This window comes from Scyliorhinus canicula, chromosome 4 (genome assembly GCF_902713615.1).
Source record: "Scyliorhinus canicula chromosome 4, sScyCan1.1, whole genome shotgun sequence".
Lineage (NCBI taxonomy): Eukaryota > Metazoa > Chordata > Chondrichthyes > Carcharhiniformes > Scyliorhinidae > Scyliorhinus > Scyliorhinus canicula.
In genome coordinates, this window is record NC_052149.1 from 77,548,602 (window position 1) to 77,570,554 (window position 21,953).

At 53.3% G+C, this 21,953-nt stretch overlaps 1 protein-coding gene across 3 annotated transcripts in view; it reads left to right on the forward strand.

Moving 5' to 3' along the window:
* Nucleotides 1-16,375: 16,375 nt before the first annotated feature.
* Nucleotides 16,376-21,953, forward strand: part of LOC119964696 (5'-AMP-activated protein kinase subunit beta-2-like) — a 68,078-nt gene continuing 62,500 nt past the window's right edge. Inside the window, exon 1 of one of the 3 annotated variants that reach the window (XM_038794540.1) lies at nt 16,376-16,509. The gene's annotated coding sequence lies outside the window, so the exon portion shown is untranslated. Of the gene's footprint in view, nt 16,733-21,953 lie in introns of all 3 variants that reach the window. The other 2 variants (XM_038794542.1, XM_038794541.1) reach the window with 2 other exon arrangements.

Sequence of the window (21,953 nt, forward strand, 5' to 3'; positions counted from 1 at the left end):
TACGGTTTGCGGGCCACCTTACCATACCTAGACAACGTCACCATCTGCGGCCATGACCAGCATGACCACGATGCCAACCTTGCCAAATGTCTTCACACCGCCACTCAAACCTCACCTACAACAAGGAGAAGTGGGTGTTTAGCATGGACCGCTTAGCCGTCCTCAGCTATGTGGTCCAGAACGGAGTTCTGGGGCCCCATCCTGACTACATGCACCCCCTCATGGATCTCCCCCTTCCCCACTGCCCCAAGACCCTCAAACGCTGCCTGGGGTTCTTCTCATACTACGCCCAGTGGGTCCCAAACTATGCGGACAAGTCCCGCCCACTCATACAGTCCACCCACTTTCCCCTGATGACCGAGGCACAACAGGCCTTCGCCCATATCAGAGCCGATATCGCCAAGGCCGGAATGCATCCAGTAGACGAGACACTGCCCTTTCAAGTAGAGAGCGACGCATCGGACATCGCCCTAGCCGCCACCCTCAATCAGGCAGGCAAACCCATGGCATTCTTCTCATACTACGCCCAGTGGGTCCCAAACTATGCGGACAAGGCCCGCCCACTCATACAGTCCACCCACATTCCCCTGACGGCCGAGGCACAACAGGCCTTCGCCCATATCAGAGCCGATATCGCCAAGGCCGGAATGCATCCAGTAGACGAGACACTGCCCTTTCAAGTAGAGAGTGACGCATCGGACATCACCCTAGCCGCCACCCTCAATCAGGCAGGCAAACCCATGGCATCCTTCTCCCGCACCCTTCATGCCTCAGAAATTCGGCACTCATCCGTCGAAAAAGAGGCCCAAGCTATTGTTGAAGCTGTGCGGCATTGGAGGCATTACCTAGCCGGCAGGAGATTCACTCTCCTCACTGACCAACAGTCGGTAGCCTTCATGTTTAATAACACACAGCGGGGCAAGATCAAGAACGATAAGATCCTGGGGTGGAGGATCGAGCTCTCCATCTATAATTACGAGATTTTGTATCGCCCTGGCAAGCTCAACGAGCCCCCAGACGCCCTATCCCGAGGCACATGTGCCAACGCACAAGTAGATCAACTCCGGGACCAGCACGACAGCCTTTGTCACCCGGGAGTCACATGGTTGTACCATTTTACCAAGGCCCGCAACCTGCTCTACTCCGTCGAGGAAGTACGGACAATCACCAGGAACTGCCAGGTCTCTGCGGAGTGCAAGCCGCACTTCTACCGGCCGGACCGGGCGCGCCTGTTGAAGGCCTCCTGCGCCTTTGAACACCTCAGCGTGGATTTCAAAGGGCTCCTCCCCTCCACCGACCGTCTCTGTGGGAGGCCACACATCTTAGAGCAATAAAGCCTCAGTTGTATCCAACTCTAGTCTTTGTTCAATTGATCGTGCATCACTCCACAGTCGATACCCCCGTCCACGTTCCCCGGGGCAAATCGGTGTTGCCGCAGATTGGGGTCTACACCAATGCTCTTACCTCCCCTACATGTCTCTTCTCTGGTCCCAGATCCGAAGAGCCTCCACCACTATCGGGCTGGTGGAGTATCGTGCCGGCGAAAGCTGCAGAGGTGCCGTGACCAAGGCTGCTAAGCTAGTGCCCCTGCACAAAGCCGCCTCCATCCGCTCCCAAACCGACCCCGCACCCACCATCCATTTCTTTATCATCGCTTTGTTGGCCGCCCAGTAATAGTTGCTGAAGTTCGGCAACGCCAGCCCCCCGTCTCCTCTGCTCCTTTCAAGCATCACCCTCTTCACCCGCGGGGACTTCCCTACCCATACAAATCCCAGAATAATTTTATTCAGCCTCTTAAAGAAGGATCACGGGATAAAGATGGGGAGAAAAACAAACAAGAACTGTGGGAGAATCGTCATCTTATCAGTCTGCACCCTCCCCACCAATGACAGCGGGAGCGCATCCCACCTCCGGACTTCCTTCCTCACTCGTTCCACCAGTCGGGACAGGTTGAGCTTATGCAACCTGCTCCAGTCCCATGCCACCTGAATCCCCAAATATCGGAAACTCTCCCCCACTAGCCTGAACGGCAACCCTTTCAGCCTATTATCCTGCCCCCTCGCTTGAATTACCAACAACTCGCTCTTAGCCATGTTCAGTTTGTATTCGGAGAACCAGCCAAATTCCCTCAGGGTTGCCATAATACCGTCCATCCCGACCATTGGGTCCGATACATACAACAGCAGAACATCCGCGTATAACGAGACTCTATGTTCCACTCCCCCCCGGACCAGCCCTTTCCAGCCCCTAGAAGCTCTCAGTGAAATTGCCAGCGGCTCTATGGCCAGTGCAAACAGCAGTGGGGAGAGAGGGCAGCACTGTCTTGTCCCACGGTGCAGTCTAAAGTAGTCCGATGTCGTTCTGTTCATCCTAACACTCGCCTCCGGGGCCTGATACAATAGCCTAACCCAGTCAATGAATCCCGAACCCAGACCGTTCTAGTACCTCCCACAGATAATCCCACTCGACCCGGTCAAAAGCCTTTTCAGCATCCATGGCTACCACTATCTCTACCTCCCTACTCTCCGGGGGCATCATAATCACGTTGAGCAGCCTTCTTATGTTGGCCACCAGCTGCCTCCCCTTTACAAACCCGGTTTGATCCTCCACAATTACATCCGGTACACAGTCCTCAATTCTGGTCGCCAAACTCTTGGCCAGTAATTTGGCGTCTACGTTTATCAAGGAGATCGGCCTGTATGACCCACAGGCCTCCGGGTCCTTATCCCGTTTCAGAATAAGCGAGATGGTGGCCTGCGACATCGTCGGGGGTAAACTCCCTCTGTCTCTTGCCTCGTTAAAGACCCTGACCAGCACTGGCCCCACTACCCCGGCAAATTTTTTGTCAGACTCCACGGATACCCGTCTGGCCCTGGGGTTTTACCCGACTGCATTACCTTCAGGCTCCCCAATACCTCTTTGATGCTGACCAGGGCCCCCAGTCTGTCCACCAACCCCCTCCCCACTCTTGGGAAGGTCAGTCCATCCAGGAATCGCCTCAAATCCCCTAGCCCCCAGGTGGTTCCGAAGTGTACAGCTTCCTATAAAAGTCCCTAAAGACCTTGTTCAGCCCTGCTGGATCACCCACTAGACTACCTTCCCCATCCACTACCCTCCCTATTTCCCTAGCCGCTTCCCTCTTCCTCAGTTGCTGTGCAAGCATTCGACTGGCCTTCTCCCCATGCTCATAAATCGCGCCTTTTACCTTTCTAAGCTGCCCTACAGCCTTGCCTGAAGTCAGCACCCCAAATTCGGCCTGCAGCCTCTGTCGTTTCCTGAGTAACTCTGGCCTTGGGGATTCCGTGTAACTCCTGTCCGTCCGTAGAATTTCCTTAATCAGTTGGTCCGTCTCTGCCCTATCTGTCCTGTCCCTGTACGCCCGGATTGAAATCAGCTCCCCTCTCACCACTGCCTTCAGTGCCTCCCAGAGCACCACTGCCGAGACTTCTCCAGTATCGTTCACCTGCAGGTAATTCTGCATGCATTTCTTCAGCCTCTCGCACACCGCCTCATCCGTGAGTAGTCCAACTTCCAGCCTCCATGGTTTTCGCTGAAAGCTGTCCTACCAAAATTGCAGGTCTACCCAGTGTGGAGCATGGTCCGATATGGCAATTGCCGAATATTCTGCCCCCACCATTCCGGCCAGCAGGTCCCTACTGACCACAAAGTAGTCAATTCGGGAATACACCTTGTGGACGTGGGAGTAATACGAGAACTCCCTCGCCATCGGCCGGCTAAATCTCCACGGATCTGCTACACCCATTTGCTCCATGAACCCTCTCAGTTCCTTTGCCATCGCTGGCAACCTGCCCGTTCTTGAGCATGACCGGTCCAGGCTCGGGTCCAGGACTGTATTAAAGTCCCCGCCCATGTTCAACTTACGCGAGTCCAAGTCGGGAATCTTCCCGAGCATCCTCCTAATAAAATCCACATCGTCCCAATTAGGGGCATACACACTGACCAGGACTACTCTCACCCCTTCGAGCTTACCCCTCACCATAACGAACCTGCCACCCCCATCCACGACTGTGCCTTCCGCCTCAAATTGTACCCTTTTATTAATCAGGATTGCAACCCCCCTCGTCTTAGAATCAAGCCCCAAATGAAAGACCTGACTGACCCAGCCCTTCCTTAACCTAACCTGATCTGCCACTTTCAGGTGCGTCTCCTGCAACAAGACTATGTCTGCTTTCAGAACCCGCAGATGCGCAAACACACGCGCCCTCTTCACTGGCCCGTTTAACCCTCTAACATTCCAGGTGATCAGCCTGGTTGGGGGGCATTTCGCCCCCCCCCCCACCTTTGCCGATCAGCCATCCCCTTTCCTTGGCCAGCCCCCCCAGCCATGTGTCGCGCTTCCTCTGGCCCGCCTCCTGGCCGGTTCCATCCATGACCTCCTCACTGTTACCATGCCCAGTTTCCATTCCCATCAGCAGAACAACTCCCCCCCTCCTCCCCCTAGCAACACCATCCTATCACCTAACCCCTGCTCCAATCTAACTATATGGACACCCCCCACCTCGGCTCCCGTTGACTAGCTGCACTCAGCTAGCCTGGGGCTCCCAGCCTCAGCACCAGCCCGTCTCCCATCCATTTTTCCAAGTCACCCCGACCCCCGACCCTTCCACACCACTTCCCCAGATCAGCCCTACTTAAGGAAACACTCTATACAAGTCATAAACAACCCCTACTATAGCACAATTCAAGGTAAATAAGAAAAAAAAGAGATAAGAAATAACAGGCACTCTTCAGTCCTACCCATACAGACACAGAAAAAAAAAGTTCCCCTGAAGCATCCATTTTAACCCAACCCTTTTAACTGTTTTCTTTATTAATTCCCCCCCAGCCAAACTCCAACTAAGCAAAGAGCCCAAACAGGAAACAATCAGGAAAACACGCAAAAACAAGAAAAAAAAGATACATCCCAAAACGGGAGAGACACCACATATACTTAAAAGCTCTAACATGAGTCCAAACGTCCTCAGCTCAGGGCCAGCCCTTCCTTCTTAACAAAGTCCATCGCCTCTTCGGGTGCCTCGAAATAGTGGTGCTGACTGCGGTGATGTGTAATCACTATAATTCACACTGTACATTACTGTGGGCTCCACCTGTGAGCCGTTGCGCGGCTCTGGGGGAGATGAGGAGCATGTACAGGGCTCCTCCCTTGGCCCCGCCCTCTTCAGGAAGTATAAGTGCTGCGGTCCTGCGAGTCCGCACTCAGTTCAGCACAGACGCAGGCAGGCTCAGTTGTACGCCGATTAAAGAACTACTATGGAATCAGCCCTCAAACATGACCGACTGGAACTCAATCCACAGGCCGCAGAGGCAAAGGAATTTTTTTTGCAGTGGCTTCAGCGCTTCAAGGTATATCTGGCTGCGTCGACGACCTCCTCTGTTACAGATGAACAGAAACTAAGTCTTCTCCACGCATGGGTGAGCCATCGTATTTCTACTCAACTTAATGAAGTTGACTCTTACACTGAGGCCCTCGCGATACTCGACCGCCTGTATGTGCGGCCCGTGAACGAAGTCTACGCGCGACACATCTTCACAACTCATCGCCAGCGCCCTGGGGAGTCGCTAGATGACTATCTGCGCTACCTCAAAGCCCTAGCACGTGACTGTAACTACCAGGCCATGACAGCCACTCAGCACGTGGAACTCGCCGTCTGAGAGGTGTACGTTGCGGGGGTCCGATCAAATTATGTGCGGCAGCGTCTTCTTGAGAAAGGGGCCCAGGACCTGGAGGACACGGTAAAACTGGCGACCTCATTAGAGGTCGCTTTCCAAAGCCTAACTGCTTTCCCGGCCGATCACGCGACCCCAGCGTGGACCCCCGACCAAAGGCTGACCCAGGCCTGTGCCGCACGGCCACCCACCCACCACGGAGGACTATCGTGCCATTTTTGCGGCCAGCCCCAACACCCCCGGCAGAAATGCCCGGCCCGCAACGCGGGCAGCAGCAGCTGCAGGCGGAAAGGGCACTTCGCTAAGGTCTGTCTGGCCAAATCAAAAAAACTCTAACCCTAACTCGAACACGCACTCCTCCGACTCTCAGGCTCGCAGACCCCGTAACGTGGCAGCGTGTCTGCCGACTCCGCCTCCGCACAACATGTGCGACTCACGGGGACCGCCATCTTGGCCATTCTCCCCCACACGGCCAGCCATGTGCGATCCATGGGGCCGCCATCTTGGACGCCATCTTCCTCGCCGCCCGGCACGTGCGATCAATGGGAGCTGCCATCTTGGCATCACCCGCAACCCAACTCGAACAGTAATTGCGGGGCCGCTCCAGCACCGCCGACCACGCCGCCGTCTACCCTCAACTCAGCGCCATCTCCTTGGACCAGTCGCGGCCCAAGCACCTCAAAAGCTCCATGATGGCCGTCCGGATCAACGGCCACGAGACACCGTGCCTCTTCGACTCTGGGAGCAACGAGAGCTTCATTCACCCGGACCTGGTAAGGCGCTGTTTGCTCCCGGTATTCCCAACGCGGCAAACAATCTCTCTCGCCTCGGGGTCGCACTCAGTCCAAATACAAGGGCGCACCTCAGCGACTCTAACGATACATGGCGCCAATTATACGAATTTCAAATTGTACATGCTCCCAGAGCTCTGCGCCCCGCTCCTCCTAGGACTGGATTTCCAGTGCACCCTCAGGAGCCTTACACTCAGCTTTGGCGGACCCCTCCCCCCACTCACTGTATGCAGCCTAGCAACCCTGAAAGTCGACCCCACCTCACTCTTCGCTAATCTCACCACCAACTGCAAACCAGTGGCTACTCGTAGCAGGAGGTATAGTCTGCAGGACAGGGTGTTCATCAGATCCGAAGTCCGCGTCTTTTGCGTGAAGGAGTCATCAAGGCCAGTAACAGCCCCTGGAGAGCTCAGGTGGTGGCCGTCAAAACCGGGGAAAAGCTCCGGATGGTGGTTGATTACAGCCAAACCATTAACCAAACGGTTCACGCACCTTGATGCACACCCTCTCCCCCGGATTGCGGACATGGTAAACCAGATTGCACAGTACCGCATGTTCTCCACGGTGGATCTGAAGTCCGCATACCACCAGCTCCCAATCTGCCCGGAGGACCGCCACTACACGGCGTTCGAGGCAGACGGCCACCTCTTCCATTTCCTCCGGGTCCCCTTTGGCGTTACAAACGGGGTTTCGGTGTTCCAAAGAACAATGGACCGAATGGTGGACCAGTACGGGCTGCGGGCCACTTTCCCGTACTTGGATAATGTCACCATCTGCGGCTATGATCAGCAGGGCCACAACGCCAATCTCCACCGATTTCTCCAGACCGCCCAAAAGCTCAACCTCACCTATAATAAGGAGAAATTAATTTTCCGCACCACCAGGCTAGCCATCCTAGGCTACGTCATGGAAGACGGAGTCCTAGGACCCGAATCTTACAACTCCCTCTCCCTCACTGTCCCAAGACCGTCACGAGGTGCCTCGGACTTTTTCCGTACTATGCCCAGTGGGTCCCAAAATTATGCGGACAAAGCCCGCACACTATTTAAGGCCACCCTTTTCCCACTGTCAGCCGAGGCTCGCCAGGCCTTCGAGTGTATTAAGGCGGACATCGCTAAGGCCGCCATGAGTGCAATAGACGAGTCTGTCCCGTTCCAGGTGGAGAGCGACGCCTCAGATGTCGCTCTCGCTGCCACACTGAACCAGGCAGGCAGGCCAGTAGCGTTCTTTTCCCGAACCCTCACCTCTTCCGAACTTCGACACTCCTCAGTCGAAAAAGAAGCTCAAGCCATTGTGGAAGCCATACGGCACTGGAGGCACTACCTCGCAGGTAGGAGGTTTACCCTGATCACCGACCAAAGATCGGTTGCCTTCATGTTTGACAATTCGCAGCGGGGCAAGATCAAAAATGACAAGATCTTGAGGTGGAGGATCGAACTCTCCACCTACAATTACGATATTGTATATCGTCCTGGGAAGCCCAATGAGCCCCAGGTGCCCTGTCCCGCGGCGCATGCGCCAGCGCGCAAGACGACCGTCTTCAGGCGATCCACAATGACCTCTGCCATCCGGGGGTCACCCGATTCACCCATTACATCAAGGCCCGTAACCTGCCCTTCTCCACTGAGGAGGTTAAAGCCGTCACCAGGAATTGCTCGATCTGCGCGGAGTGTAAACCGCACTTCTATAGACCAGACAAGGCCCACCTGGTAAAAGCATCGCGGCCCTTTGAACGCTTGAGCATCGATTTCAAAGGGCCCGTTCCTTCAACTAATCGCAACATTTATTTCCTCAACATTATAGATGAATTCTCCCGTTTTCCCTTTGCCATCCCATGCCCCGATATGACCACCCCTCAGTTATTAGAGCCCTGCACAGTGTCTTCACCCTGTTCGGTTTCCCCAACTATGTCCACAGTGACAGGGGCTCGTCATTCATGAGCGACGAACTGTATCAGTGCCTGCTCAGTAAGGGCATTGCCTCGAGCAGGACTACCAGTTATAACCCCAGGGGGAAAGGGCAAGTGGAGAGGGAGAACGCGACGGTCTGGAAGACCGTCCTACTGATCCTACGGTCCAGGAATCTCCTGATCTCCCACTGGCAGGAGGTCCTCCCCGATGCACTCCATGCTATTAGGTCCCTCCTTTGTACGGCCACGAATCAGACTCCTCATGATCGCCTATTTGCCTTCCCTAGGGGAACTACTACGGGGGCCTCGCTTCCGCCCTGGTTGAGGACACCGGGTCCTGTCCTCCTTCCAAAACACGTTTGGACACATAAGACCGACCCCCTGGTAGAGAGGGTCTAGCTCCTGCACTCGAACCCCCAATACGTGTTTGCTGAACATCCCGATGGCCGACAGGACGCCGTTTCCCTCCGGGACCTGGCACCCGCAGACTCTACTACCACTACCACCGATGTACCTCCCACACTACACCACACCCGACTTCCCATGCCCTGCGCCCCTGCACCTATTTGCTCCCCGCGCCCCCTTCCACCCGACACACCGGTCCGCAGGAACGAAGCTCAGGAAGAACCATCCCCGGAGTCCACCCCCGGACCCGCACCGAACATCCTTCCACAGCCATCCGAAACGGCTGCAACACCAGTGCTTCGTCAGTCGCAACACACGATTCGGGCGCCGGACCGACTGAACTTGTAGGCCCATCACCCCCGCCGGACTGGATTTTTTAACAGGGGGTGAATATGTAACCACTATAATTCACACTGTACATTACTGTGCCCCTGTGGGCTCCATCTGTGAGCCGTTGCGCGGCTCTGCCCACAGAGGGAGATGAGGAGCATGTATAGGGCTCCGCCCCCTTCAGGAAGTATAAGTGCTGCGGTCCTGCGAGTCCGCCCTCAGTTCAGCACAGTCGCAGGCAGGCTCAGTTGTAAGCCGATGAAAGCCACAGTTTACTCCAACTCGTGTCTCAGAGTGAATTGATGGTCGCATCACTGATCCTTATACGTAACCCACAGTCGCGCCGGAAAAAGCAGTCCGAATTTCACCTTGTTTTTATACAGTATCTCCTTCACCTGCCTGAAGCCTCCCCTCCTCCTGACCACCTCCGCGCTCAAATCCTGGTACACACGCAGGGTGGTATTGTCCCAAAACAGCTTTATGAGCTCTTTGCCCCTTGCAGCACCCGTTCCTTGTCCAGGTACCTGTGAAAGCATACCACCATCGCTCGTGAGGTCCCCTTGTCGCGGCTGCCTCACCTGTACTCTGTGTGCCCTGTCCACCACCGGCGGACGCGGGAACACCTCATTCCCCAGCAACTTCTGAAACATACCCTCTACACATGCGGCAGCGTCTAGCCCCTCTGCCCCCTCCGGGAGGCCCACGATTCTCACGTTTTGCTGGCGAGATCTGTTGTTCAGGTCCTCCAGCCTTTCCAGAAGGACTTTTTGCTGGTCCCTCAGCCTCCGAATCTCCACATCCGCCACCGTTTGGAAGTCAGCCTGCTCCTCCACTGACTTCTCCAACTGCTGGAGCTTCTCAGCCTGATCAGCTAGCCTTTTTCCCATCCGATCAATCGACTTCTGAAGCGGCTCCAAGTTGTCACGCTTCAAAGCCAAAAAGCCCTCCTGCATAGTCTGCAGCAGCTGCTCCATTGTGGGCTGGGTTGTCGGCTCCTTGCTCTGAACACCAGCCATGCTGGTCTCTCTCACAGCCTCCACCATGCCCTTACTCGACCACTTCTTCTGCTGTTTACTGTCCCTCCGGCTTCTTAGGTCCATACAATTCTGTATGGGTCTTGTGCCTGAGTACTATTGAATTCCAGTTCCGCGCTCAAAAGCACAAAAAAGTCAGGGGAAAAGCTCTAAAAGTCTGACTGAAATGGGAGCCACTAAATGTGCGACCTACTCCCTCATAGCCACCACCGGAAGTCAGCCCTTGCCTTTCTAAATGGTAGTTGGTTTGGAAGGTGCCGTCTGAGGAGTTTTGGTGAGTTCCTACAATGCACCTTGTAGATGGTACACACTACTGCTACTGGACATTGGTGGAGGAGGGAGTGAATGTTGAAGGTGGTGGATGGGGTGCCAGTGGGCTACTTTGTCCTGGATGGTGTCAAGCTTCTTGAATGTTGTTGGAGCTTCACTCATCCAGGCAAGTGGAGAGTATTCCATCACACTCCTGATTTGCGGCTTGTACAATGTGGACAGGTTTTGGGGAGTCAGGAGGTATTTTATTGCCTGCAGAATTCCCAGAATCTGACCTGCTCTTGTAGCCACAGTGTTTATACAGCTAGTCAATGGCAACCTCCAGGATGTTGACAGTGAGGGATTCAGCGATGGTAATGCCAGGCCGATGGTTAGATTTTATCTTGCTGGAAATGTTCATTTCCTCACACTTGCGGGACATGAATGTTATTTTCCACTTGTCAGCACAAGCCTGGATATTGTTCAGGTCTTGCTGCATTTACACATGGACTGCTTCAGTATCTGAGGAGTTTTGAATGGTGCCAAAGATTGTCCATCATCAGCAAACATCCCCTCTTCTAACCTTATGTTGGAAGAATGTTACTGATAAAGCAGCTAAAGATGGTTGGGCCTCAACCCCTATCCTGGAAACTTGTGCAGTGATGTCCTGGAGCTGAGATGATTGACTTCCAACAAGGATAATCATCTTCCTTTGTGTCATGTATGGCTCAAACCAGCCAAGGTTTTCCCCATTACTCCAATTTTGATCGGGTTTCGTGATGCCATGCTCGGTCAAATGCTACGTTGTTGGCAAGGGCAGTCACTCTCACCTCACCCCTGGAGTTGTTTTGTCCAAGTTTGAACCCAGGCTGTAATGAGATCAGGAGCTGAGTGGAACTGGCAGGTCCTGAGCGGCTGTGAGCAGGGTGCTTTAAGTAAGTGCCACTTGATGGCATCTTCCATCACTGTACTGATGATTTAGAGTAGGTTGATGGGGCGATAATAGGCCAGTTTGGATTTGTCCTGTGTCTTGGTGTACAGGACATACCAGAGCAATCTTCCACATTGCCAGGTAGAAACCATTGAACCATTGTTGTAGCTGTACAGGACAGCTTTTCTCGGGACGCGGCCAGTTCTGGAGAACAAGTTTTCAGTACTATTCCTGGAATATTGTCAAGACTGTAGTCTTTTCAGTAACTATTACAATTCCAGACCAGACCCCAACAGTGTCTAAGATACTGGACTGAAATGCCAATATTTTCATTTATTTGTAAGACTGGAAAGAATCATTCGCTCCTGGAATGATTGCTTGAAGAAATAGAGCTTTGGTATTTTGTAAACAAGATTTCATTATGAATATATTAAACTCTTTAATTTCACACCCGAAAATAACAGCTTACAATTACCCCTTCAACACTACTACTCAATTTCCCATTAAACAGCATAAAATAAACATATAGCTCTCAATCTATCTTACTGTGGGACAATTTAGTGTCAGGCAGATCAGAAAGAACTTCACTCTCCAAAGATTTCTCCAAAAACTGCCTCTCTGAAGCTTTTCTGCATTTCTTGGCTCACGGTAGCATGGTGGTTAGCATCAATGCTTCACAGCTCCAGGGTCCCAGGTTCGATTCCCGGCTGGGTCACTGTCTGTGTGGAGTCTGCACATCCTCCCTGTGTGCGCGTGGGTTTCCTCCGGGTGCTCCGGTTTCCTCCCACAGTCCAAAGATGTGCGGGATAGGTGGATTGGCCATGCTAAATTGCCCGTAGTGTAAGGTTAATGGGGGGATTGTTGGGTTACGGGTATACGGGTTACGTGGGTTTAAGTGGGGTGATCATTGTTCGGCACAACATCGAGGGCCGAAGGGCCTGTTCTGTGCTGTACTGTTCTATGTTCTATACCCTGCAATGACCTCATCTCCACAAGCTGTAAACCAAATTATCTCTGCAGGCTGCAAAGCGCATTAACTCCCCAGGAACTTTCCCAGTCGAACCACAGTCCATTAGTCCAGACTGAAAAACACATTTCTTCACCTTCTGGCTACTAAAAGCACCCAGGCTCTGCAAAACAAAATTATTTTTTTTAAATGACCACGGCAGTCAAACAGACTCTAACCCCAGGCTTTTAACCCTTAAATTGCCGAATCCTTAGAATCCAATATTCCTAAAGCCATACAGTCGTCACAATAACCAATGCCTTCAGCCATTTCTTAATACCCTGTATCACATGAAGTGAAACAAGTTGACTGATGACTGACATTTGTGGTGCAAGGACCTCGGGAAGAGGTTAAATGGATCATCAGTAGCACTGCTGCGCCACGGCGCTGAGGACCTGGGTTCGATCCCGGCTCCGGGTCACTGTCCTTGTGGAGTTTGCACATTTTCCCTGTGTTTGCATTGATCGCATCCCCATAACCCAAAGATATGCAGGCTAGGTGCATTGGCCAGGCTAAATCACCCTGAATTGGAAAAAAAAGAATTGGGTACTTTAAATTAAATACAAATGATCATCCACTTGGCACTTCTGGGTGAAGATTTTGCAATTGCTTCAGCTTTATCTTTCCACTGTTCCACAGCTCCATAAACAGTGAGGATGGAATATTTGTGGAGCTTCCTCCTTCAGTGAGTTATTTAATTGTCAACCACCATTCACAACTGTATGTGGCAGGACTACAGAGCTTTGATCTGATCCATTGGGTGTGGAATCACTTAGCTCTGTCTATCACTTACTGCTTATGCTGCTTGACACACAACTGTCCTGTGTTGAAGCTACACAAGGTTGACACTTCATTTTTTATGTATGGCTGGTGCTGTTCCTGGCATGCCCTCCGGCACTCTTCATTGAACCAGGGTTGATCCCCTGGCTTGGTGGTAATGGTCGAGTTGGGTATATGCCAGGTCATGAAGTTACCAGATTGTGGTTGAGCACAGATCTGCTGCTGCTGATGGCCCTAAGCACCTCATGGTTGCCCAGTCTTGAGTTGCTAGATCTGTTTGAAATCTATCCCATTTCAGTGGTAGTGCCACGCAACATGATAGAGGGTATCGTGCAACGGTCACTTCTGTCAATACTGCAGTTGTAGTGGACGGATCGTTCTGCGGCAAGCAGATTGGTGAGGACATGGTCAAGTATATCTTTCCCACTTGTTGGTTTACTGACCACCTGGTGTCTGGGGAATTATCTGTAAGGTTTGATTCCATGAGTATGACTATGTCAGGCTGTTGTTTGACTAGCCTGTGAGACAGCTCTCCCAATTTTGGCAAAGCCCCCAGAGAATTTTCCACGGTCGACAGGGCTAAGTTTGCCACTGTCATTTACAGAGCATAGGTCGATGCCGGTGGTCCACTTTTAGACTTTTTAGTGGCTTGATACAACTGAGAGGCTTGCTAGGCCATTTCAGAAGGCATTTAAAAGTCAACCACATTGCAGTCTTACATATACTAACATTCACACTTCAAATAACTTGTTCCAGATGCAAACAAATCTTTAAAAATGAAAATAATTGGCAGTCTGCCAGAATATTAATGCTGGGCTGGAGTAAGATTTTTTTTACGAGTGTTGCAATTAAATAATTTTTTCTATTGAGACTGTTTTTTCTCATCGGGTACTTTATTTCAGCAGTGGACTTAAATGGGGGTGGGGGGGGGGGGGGGGGGGGGGGGGGGGGGTGTCATAGCAGCTTACATATCTAATTGTTGCAACCATGCTCCAGAAGACAGATCACCCATGAACAATGTGATGAGAGGTTGATTAGTTCAAAGTTGTTATCATCCAGCTGCGTGTCTATTCAGGTAGTCCTTCTGTAACAAGATTATTTGTTAATAGAGAGATTTTATAGAAATCAACTTGTTAGAAAGTAGACTCAATGCTGTCTTTATATTGGAGATTGAAACAGGATGTAAACCCAGTGAATAAATGCTGCCCTTTGTGCAGTGAGATATTTATTTACTTCATTTCCACTCACCCTTTTATTAAGTGACTCATCTTGGACCTGTCAACTTTGCTTATTTGGAGACTCATTCTATTTTGTTGCAGTGGTTTTGTTTAGTATTTTTTAAAAGTTCCATATCAAAGGATTGCAGCCGCATAACATAGAATCACAGTATCTTTACAGCTCAGGAGGCCATTCGGCCCATAGTGTCTGTACCAGTTCTCCAAATTAGTGTTATTATTTAGTGCCATTTTCCCGACATTTCCCTGTATTCTTGCACATTGTTTCCATTCAAATAATCATCCAATTATTTGGAACATACCTCCACACTTCCAGGCAGTGCATTTCAGACCTGAGCTACTCACTGCGTGAACTTTTTTTTCTCTTATCTCATTTGCTTCTTTTGTAAATCACTTTCAATCTGTGCCCTCATGTTTTCAATCTTTTGTGACAGCACAGTGGCACAGTGGGTTAGCCCTGTTGCCTCATGGCGCTGAGGTCCCAGGTTCGATCCCGGCTCTGGGTCACTGTCCGTGTGGAGTTTGCACATTCTCCCCGTGTTTGCATGGGTTTCGCCCCCACAACCCAAAGATGTGCAGGCTAATTGGATTGGCCACGCTAACAATTGCCCCTTAATTGGAAAAAATGATTTGGGTACTCTAAATTTAAAAAAATGTTCTCAATCTTTTTACAAATGGGAAGTTTCTCCCTGTAATGTTATGTGATCACGTAGGAATGAAGACAGGTGATAACTTAAACAGTTTATTACAGAAGTACTGATTGTCCTTACACATCATGCCTGCAGCCGTGATTTCCATACCCCCCCCCCCCCCCCCCGCATCACCTAAGATGCATAGCTCAGTAGGGAAATAAATACACATGCTACATCCCCTATCTACTCTGTCCAGCTGCCTCATGGGGCGGAATTCTCCGTTCCCGCGCGGCATCGGGAAGGCCACCGTGAACTCGGCCGATTTTCACAACGGCCTCGGAGGCCGCTCCTCGCACCCTATTCACCCCCCACAGGGGGCTAGGAGCGGCGCTCCGTAAATCTCGGCCGCCGGGCCTTGACATTTGTGTCAAGGCGGCGCGCCGGGAATGACGCGACGGTGGCGCCTAAGTGACGTCAGCCGCGCATGCGCAGGTTGGCCAGCTCCAACCCGCACATGCGCGGTTGCCGTCTTCCCCTCTGCTGCCCCGCAAGACGTGGTGGCTTGATCTTGCGGGGCGGCAGAGGGGAAAGAGTGCGTCTCTTGGAGACGCCGGCTCGACGATCGGTGGGCACCGATCGCGGGCCAGTCCCCTCCCGAGCACGGCTGTGGTGCTCACTCCCCTCTCCGCCCCCCCACAAGCCACAAATGAAACTTTGGCGCCATGTTCACGACAGCAGCGACCAGGTGTGGTTGCCGCAAGCGTGAACCGGTCGGGAATGTCAGGCCGCTCGGCCCATCCGGGCCGGAGAATCGGCGGTCGCCGTGAAAAACGGCGAGCGGCGATTCTGTGAGCGGGGGGCGGGAGAATCGCGGGGGTGCCAGGTCGGCGTGGCGTGAGTTGCCCGGCCCTCCCGCGATTCTCCCACCTGGCGTGGGGAGCGGAGAATCGCGCCCATGATTTTGAACACCACTATCAAATCTCCTCCCAGCCTTCCATTCTCCAAGGAGAACAGTCCCAACCTCGCTGGGGATGTGGTTGGGCAGGTTCAATCAAGGCACCCAAAAGGGGCATCAGATGACCACTTGAATAGAAACAATGAGCAGGAGTGCGGCAACAGGCGGGGGAATGGCACTAAGTCATGATGCTCGTTTGGAGGGCTGGTGCGGACACGATGGGCCAAATGATCTGCTTCTCTCCGTTACAATTCTGTGGTTCTCTCCTCATAACTGAAGTTTGGCTTCCAATCGAGATGAAAACTTTCGGGAGGATGAAGACGAGAGGACAGAACGCAACCGTTTCTCGGGGAAGAGGAGGGAGTGAGTGTGGGGTGGGAGAGGTGTCTTGCGCCGAGCAGGTGTTGGATTATTATCCTCGAGCGGGCACCACGCGGCGGAGTGCGAGAGGCGCGCGCCCGCCCGCTCCTGACGGTGGGTGCACGAAGCTCGCGCGAGCCGTTACGCTGGGGGGCGGGGAGAGGCGGAGAATCGCGGAGCAACAGGTCCGCCGCTATACTCAAGGTAATAACGTCCGGCACCCCAGTCACTGAACTGGAGAGATGGGCCGTGGGTAAGCTGGTTGTTGCCGTCTTCAATGTGCCATTTTCTATTCTAGTCTTCCCCATCCCCCACCCAATAAAAGTAAATAGCGGGTGGGTTATTGGAGCTAAATTTAGCCGTGGCTCTAGGGAGGCCTCGTTTCTCCTGTTCAGATATGGTTGTCGACGTTTGCAGCATTTTAACTGTGAGTAGCGCCGAGTCAGTGACCTTTTACTGTACTTGCAGGAGAAGCCAGGCCGCACTTGCAAGGAAAATTGTATTTGGCTGCTGCTGCAATTTTTTTTTGTTTCATTGCTGCGTGTATGTTTTATAAATATAGGTTATTCACGTATTTGGTATATTGCAACCACCCAAATGTAACGATTTGAACTTCTACAGTTAATGCTGTCGCGCGTTCTGTCAATATGAACTTTATGAGGGAGCAATTTAAAGCACCTTCTCTCCTCTGAACGTTTTATATAAATGGGGGTGGAATTTGTCACGTCCTCTGTGCTTTATTTTTTAAGGACACTGCATAATCTAGTAATTGCAATCGTCCAAACACCAGGATGGGTATGGGGTGTCAATTGCCCTTTGACTTCAAGCAATCACCACGAAAATCACTGTTGTGGGGACAGAAATGGAGACAAAAGACGAGATTTATACAAGAGATACAAATCTGTTCTCCTGTAAGAGGCCTCCTCTATCTGCACCCGTTCTGACGGCCCCCCTCTATCTGCACCCGTTCTGACGGTCCCCCTCTCCCACCCATTGTCTCACCTTCGTGTTTGCCGTTCAATAGATATGTAACAGGTTTGGGAATGCCAGCCCACCCCGTCGCCTCCCCCTCTACAAATGACCCCACTAAACCTTGGTGTCTTGCCAGCCCACACAACTTCTCCACCCTCCGGAAAAATGCCTTGGGAAGAAATATTGGGAGAGATTGGAAAATAAATTTAAATCTTGGCAGCACATTCATTTTCACGGTCTTGCGCTCCCCGCCAGTGATAGCGGCAGGTCATCTCTCCAGATATCCTTTGACCCTCTCTAGCAGACCGATCAGATTCCATTTATGTATACTATCCCAGTCATGAGCCACCTGAATCCCAAAATACCCAAACTGTACTGTAGCCACTGATGTACCATAAATTGGACGCGAGGCACGATGAAGGTCCAAACTTAGGCTTTAATCAGCTAGTTGTTAGCCCGGTGGTCGACTACAGTGAAAGGCTGACCGCCGGGAACTCTGGGTACTCCGAGGTGGGGTCTACTTGCCTCTCGACCAATTGGTGAGCAGTCACATGACTAGTCCCAGCCAATCAGACGAGAGGCACAATGGAAAACCAATGGTCTGCACCAATGGCAGTGCTCCCATTCATACCACCACATTCACCCCTTGTGGAGAAAGAAGGCGGGGGGGGGGGTGTTGTAAGGGGAAGAGAGAGAGGGGGGGCGCCGAGGACTGGTGGTATGAGTAGAGACAGTTGAGAAGATGGGGGCTGCCCACTGGCTCGTGGCAAAGTGAACAAGACTAAATACAGTAGGATGCAAAAAGATTACAATAGAGTCCAATAAAGTCCCATGGTTGCATCAGATGGACACGATCAGCCTGTCGGGTGCCGGTGGTGTTCTGGTGGACCGTCGCAGTGGAGCCGGTGATGTCGGGCCGATGGTCGTCCTTGCCTCCGGGAGCGTCGGTCGTAGATGTGTCTCCGTACTCCGGGCCGGGGTGGAGACGCTGTAATCGGGGAAGAGGGGGTCTGTGCGCTGGGTCATGGGGGCGCTGGGGGGAATTGGGGTTGGGGGGAGGTGTTGATGTAAGGGTAGAAGGCTGAACACCGGTGGGTGCCAGGTTCCGAAGCGAGACCATATCTTGCCGACCGTCAGGATACTCCACGTACGCATACTGCGGGTTGGCGTGGAGTAACTGGACTCGTTCAACCATCGGGTCGGACTTGTGCACCCGCACGTGCTTCCAGAGCAAGATGGGCCCGGGGGTGGCCTGCCAGGTCGGGAGAGGGGATCCTGAGGATGACTTCCTAGGGAAAACAAGAAGACGTTCATGAGGTGTTTGATTAGTGGTAGTACAGAGGAGAGACCGGATTGAATGGAGGGCGTCGGGGATGACCTCTTGCCAACGGGGGATAGGGAGATCTCTGGACCGTAGGGCCAGCAGGATGGTCTTCCAGATGATGCCATTCTCCCGCTCGACCTGATCGTTACCCCGGGGGTTATAACTGGTTGTCCTGCTAGAGGCTATGCCCCTGCTGAGCAGGAATTGACGCAGTTCATCACTCATAAAGGAGGACCCCCGTTCGCTGTGGATGTACGCGGGGTAACCGAACAGGGAGAAGATGGCTAGGAGGGCCTTTATGACGGTTGTTGTGGTCATGTCGGGACAGGGGATGGCGAAAGGGAAGCGGGAGTACTCATCAATAATACTCAAGAAATATGTGTTGCGGTTGTTGGAGGGGAGGGGACCCTTGAAGTCTATACTGAGACGTTCGAAGGGGCGGGACGCCTTGATCAGATGCGCTCGTTCGGGGCGGTAGAAGTGCGGTTTGCACTCGGTGCAGACGTGGCAGTCCCTGGTGACGGTCCTGACTTCCTCAACGGAGTAGGGCAGGTTGCGGGTCTTGATAAAGTGGTAAAAACGGGTGACCCCTGGATGGCAGAGGTCCGTGTGGAGGGAGTGGAGGCGGTCAATCTGCGCGCTGGCGCAGATACCGTGGGTGGGGCATCGGGAGGCTCATTGAGCTTCACAGGACGATACAAGATATCGTAGTTGTAGGTGGACAACTCGATCCGCCACCGCAAGATCTTGTCGATCTTGATCTTGCCCCCCTGTGCATTATCGAACATGAAAGCTACTGACCGTTGGTCTGTGAGGAGGGTAAACTTCCTGCCGGCCAGATAGTGCCTCCAATATCGCACAGCTTCAACTATGGCCTGTGCCTCCTTTTCCGCCGAGGAGTGGCGGATTTCGGAAGCGTGGAGGGTCTGGGAGAAGAAGGCCACGGGTCTGCCTGCTTGGTTCAGGGTGGCTGCCAGAGCTACGTCAGACGCGTCGCTCTCGACCTGGAATGGGAGGGACTCGTCGATAGCATGCATCGTGGCCGTTGCGATATCCGCTTTGATGCGGCTAAAGGCCTGGGGATCCGACAGGGGAAAGGAGGTGGACTGGATGAGGGGGCGGGCTTTGTCGGCGTAGTTGGGGACCCACTGGGCGTAATAGGAGAAGAAGCCCAGGCAGCGTTTGAAGGATTTGAGGGAGTTGGGGAGAGGGAGTTCCATCAGGGGGTGCATGCGTTCGGGATCGGGGCCTATCACTCCGTTACGCACTACGTAGCCAAGGATGGCTAGGCGGTTGGTGCTAAACACGCACTTATCCTTATTGTAAGTTAAATTAAGGAGTTTCGCGGTTCGGAAGAATTTTTGAAGGTTGATGTCATGGTCCTGCTGGTCGTGGCCGCAGATGGTGACGTTATCGAGATACGGGAAGGTAGCTCGTAAACCGTGCTTGTCGACCATTCGGTCCATCTCCCGTTGGAAGACCGAGACCCCATTTGTGACTCCGAATGGAACTCTGAGGAAGTGGTAGATGCGCCCATCTGCCTCAAATGCGGTGTACTTGCGGTCACTCGCGCGGATGGGGAGCTGGTGGTAGGCAGACTTAAGACCCACCGTGGAAAAGACTTTGTACTTCACGATCCTGTTAACCAGGTTGGAAATATGGGAGAGATGATACGCGTCCAGCTGCGTAAACCTGTTGATGGTCTGACTGTAATCAATGACCATCCGGTTTTTCTCCCCAGTCCAAACTACCAGCACTTGGGCTCGCCAGGGACTGTTGCTGGCCTCGATGACTCCTTCCTTAATGAGCCTCTGGACCTCGGACCCGATGAAGGTCCGGTCCTGGGCACTGTATCGTCTGCTCCTAGTGGCGACAGGTTTACAATCTGGGGTGAGATTAGCAAACAAGGAAGGGGGGTCCACTTTGAGGGACGCGAGGCTGCAGACAGTAAGGGGGGGAATAGGGGCGGCGAATTGGAAGGTCAAGCTCTGCAGGTTGCACTGGAAATCCAGGCCCAAGAGTGCTGGAGCGCATTGACGGGGGAGAATGAGGAGTTTGTAGTTTTTGAAAACTCTCCTCTGGACCGTGAGGTCCACTATGCAGCACCCGGTGATCTGGACGGAGTGCGAACCTGAGGCCAAATCGATCTTGTGCTTGACTGGGTGGATAGGAGCGCGCAGCGTCTTACCGTGTCAGGATGGACAAAACTTTCCGTGCTCCCGGAGTCCAGTAGGCATTTTGTCTCATGCCCGTTGAGCTGAATCGTTGTCGTAGTCTTGGCGAGCGTGCGTGGTCGCGACTGGTCGAGTGTGATGGAAGCAAGTCGTGGCGAGAGTTCCAGATCATCCTCGGTGGCAGAGTAATCGCTGGCAGGGCCTTCCGTGTTGGCCCAAGGTGGCGGCGCCCATAACTCGCATGTGGCGTCCGGGACCCAAGATGGTGGCGCCTGTGGGAACCTCGTGGCGGCTGGGGAGGGGGCAGTGTCAGCGGCTTCTGCGGGCCAGTCAGGGCAGCCGGGAGCGGGGGTAGGGAGGACCGTGGGCCTGTTGCGGGGGCTGGAGAGGTCGGTGCGCAGCGCTGGGCCCTGGGAGGGCCCGGGGGGGGGGGGGGATCCGCGGTCGATGCGCGGAACAGCAGCAACCGACTTGGTCTGGCAGACCACAGCGTAGGCCCTTCTTCCCGCAACTCTTACACAGAGGGGAGCGGGCCGGGCAGCGCGGGCGGGGTTGTCTGGAGAGGCCGCAAAAATAGCAGCGGGGCCCCGTTAGCTTGTCGGAGCGTCCCGCAGCACAGGCCGGGGGGGGGGGGGGGGGGGGGTCAGGGTTAGCGGAGGACGGAGGTGGCGCGTGCCATGAAGTCCAAGTCCAAGGGGTTGCCGCGCGGCCGGGGGCGAATGCGCGGGCGTTCAGGTCGGCGACCTCCAGGGAGGTTGCGAGGGTCCGTGCCTCAGCTAGGCTGAGGGCGTTCTTCTCCAGCAATCGTTGGCGGATAGAGGAGGATTGCATGCCGGCAACGTAAGCGTCTCTAATTAGAAGTTCCATGTGCTCTGTCGCAGAAACTTGGGGACAGGCGCACATTCTCCCTAGAGCCGTGAGGGCCTGGTAAAACTCGTCGAGTGACTCACCAGGGAACTGTTGTCTAGTAGTCAGGAGATGCCGTGCATATACTTTGTTGACCGGCCAGAGAAAGTGTCCTCTCAGGATATCCATGGCCGCGTCATAATCATTTTCGTCCTCAATCATTGAGTATACCGCCGTGCCCACGCACGAGTGGAGGATGTGGAGTTTCTGCTCCTTGGTGGGCTTGCTGGCTGCAGTTGTCAGGTAACTGTTGAAACACGCCTGCCAATGTT